This window comes from Schistocerca serialis, unplaced genomic scaffold, assembly GCF_023864345.2.
Source record: "Schistocerca serialis cubense isolate TAMUIC-IGC-003099 unplaced genomic scaffold, iqSchSeri2.2 HiC_scaffold_1235, whole genome shotgun sequence".
Lineage (NCBI taxonomy): Eukaryota > Metazoa > Arthropoda > Insecta > Orthoptera > Acrididae > Schistocerca > Schistocerca serialis.
The window spans coordinates 127501-130000 of NW_026047442.1; positions in this window are offsets into that span (position 1 = coordinate 127501).

The following is a 2500-nucleotide window of genomic DNA, read 5'->3' on the forward strand; positions in this document are numbered from 1 at the left end:
TTAACCTAACCTACGTTGTGCCTTAACCTAACCTACGTTGTGCCTTAACCTAACCTACGTTGTGCCTTAACCTAACCTACGTTGTGCCTTAACCTAACCTACGTTGTGCCTTAACCTAACCTACGTTGTGCCTTAACCTAACCTACGTTGTGCCTTAACCTAACCTACGTTGTGCCTTAACCTAACCTACGTTGTGCCTTAACCTAACCTACGTTGTGCCTTAACCTAACCTACGTTGTGCCTTAACCTAACCTACGTTGTGCCTTAACCTAACCTACGTTGTGCCTTAACCTAACCTACGTTGTGCCTTAACCTAACCTACGTTGTGCCTTAACCTAACTTACGTTGTGCCTTAACCTAACTTACGTTGTGCCTTAACCTAACTTACGTTGTGCCTTAACCTAACCCATGTTGTGCCTTAACCTAACCCATGTTGTGCCTTAACCTAACCCATGTTGTGCCTTAACCTAACCCATGTTGTGCCTTAACGTAACCCATGTTGTGCCTTAACGTAACCCATGTTGTGCCTTAACGTAACCCATGTTGTGCATTAACGTAACCCATGTTGTGCCTTAACGTAACCCATGTTGTGCCTTAACGTAACCCATGTTGTGCCTTAACGTAACCCATGTTGTGCCTTAACGTAACCCATGTTGTGCCTTAACGTAACCCATGTTGTGCCTTAACGTAACCCATGTTGTGCCTTAACGTAACCCATGTTGTGCCTTAACGTAACCCAATTTGTGCCTTAACGTAACCCAATTTGTGCCTTAACGTAACCCAATTTGTGCCTTAACGTAACCTAATTTGTGCCTTAACGTAACCTAATTTGTGCCTTAACGTAACCCATATTGCGCCTCAACCTAACCTATATTGCGCCTTAACCTGACGCACGTTGTCGCTGAACCTGCTCTGTAATTGTTATGCAACTCGTTAAATTAGTGTAGTGTTGCCTAACCGCAACCCTCGCAATATAGTTCGCTATTCGCACTGCCCGGTCCCCTGTGTATCGCGTCATGTTAAACACCTTGCAAGTGTTGCTGACTTTCCACATGCTCCTGCTATACACTGTAATGTGGATAGCAGCAGGACGTACATGCCCCCCCCCTTCCCCCCTGCCTTCGCAAGCTGGTCGTTGAGAAGTTTGCATGTTCAATGCCCTTCGCATGCCGACGTACTCAGCCTACGTTGTGGTACGGCCTGTCACCTGTCCGCGGATGTACGCAAAACCCACAAACTGTGCTGCACATTGGTCCGTATGTACTGAATGATACATCGTGGCACATGTGTGACCGTACGACGACTGCGCCTAGCAACGGCGGACCATACAGTCCAAATATTGTGGACGCAGCTACGTGTCGTCTCCCTTTAGGAGCTGGATTGCAGTGTGGTACGCCATTCAGACGTGTGGGAGGAACGGACGCCCTGGATGGCGATCAGCATGAGCAGTCTGTTGATGTAGTGGAGCGTGTATTCGGACGTAGTCGTCTCTTCTCACACACTGTGATAGCATGTTGCACCGCGTTCCACATCTGCGACATGCTGCAGAGGCCGGCTGACAGTCGTTCGCGCAATGGACACCGCATACGTACGGGGGCTACCTTCCACGTGTTCTCTAGGCGTGCACATGTTGTTGCGTCTATGTGGGCAGACGTAGTGTGTTGTGACACCTGACACAGGCATGCAATACTCGTTGCAAATGGCGATGGACGTCTACGTTTGCTGGTGACGTTACGCAAATGAACAACTGGTAACCCGTTGTGGTGCGGTTGTTCTCGCTAGAGGTGAATCAGTGTTGGCGACGATCGGTCGAGCTATTAACCGGTTGTTTCATGGATACCCACCATGCCCACGAACGTGAAAGGGGACCCACCATGCCCACGAACGTGAAAGGGGGGGGGGGGGGGGGGGGGGGATCTGGGTGTGAGGCGATACGCGGCGGTGGCTGGGTGGGACCGTCCCCGGCCGGTGAGGGGGGGCCGCCCGGCGTGCTGGCAGCGCGGTGCGTGGGCGCACGCGCTACAGCCGGCTGGTGGGGGCGGCCAGTGGCAGGCGCGCCGGCCGACGGACGCGGCAGGCGGCGCAGCTGCGCGCCGGCGCCCCCTGCTCGCGGCGCCTTGCGGCCAAAGTAGGTCCTCGCGGGCCCGGTGCGAAGCGCGGTGGCCATCTGCAGTGTGCTGGTCCGATTGAGGACTGTGTGCGCTGAGGATGCGCCGCCGCCCGGCGCTCGGCGCCGCGACGCCGTCTGCTGCTCGGTCGCCCCAGCGGTTCTCGCAGGTGGTTTGTATCGCAGCTGTGCGGACGTGTTGGCGCGTGCGCTGTGCTGGGAGAGTTCGCTTCGGCACCCAAGTGGGGCTTTTGTCCTTCTGTGGCGCTGGCGTTGGAGCTGCCGGTCACCGTAGGTGGCGCGTGTTGTCTCCCGCCGGCAATGCCACGACAGCACGCTCCCGGGCCTCTGTCGGCAGCGGCAAGCTCAGTTGGGAGCACGGGTGGTCGCACC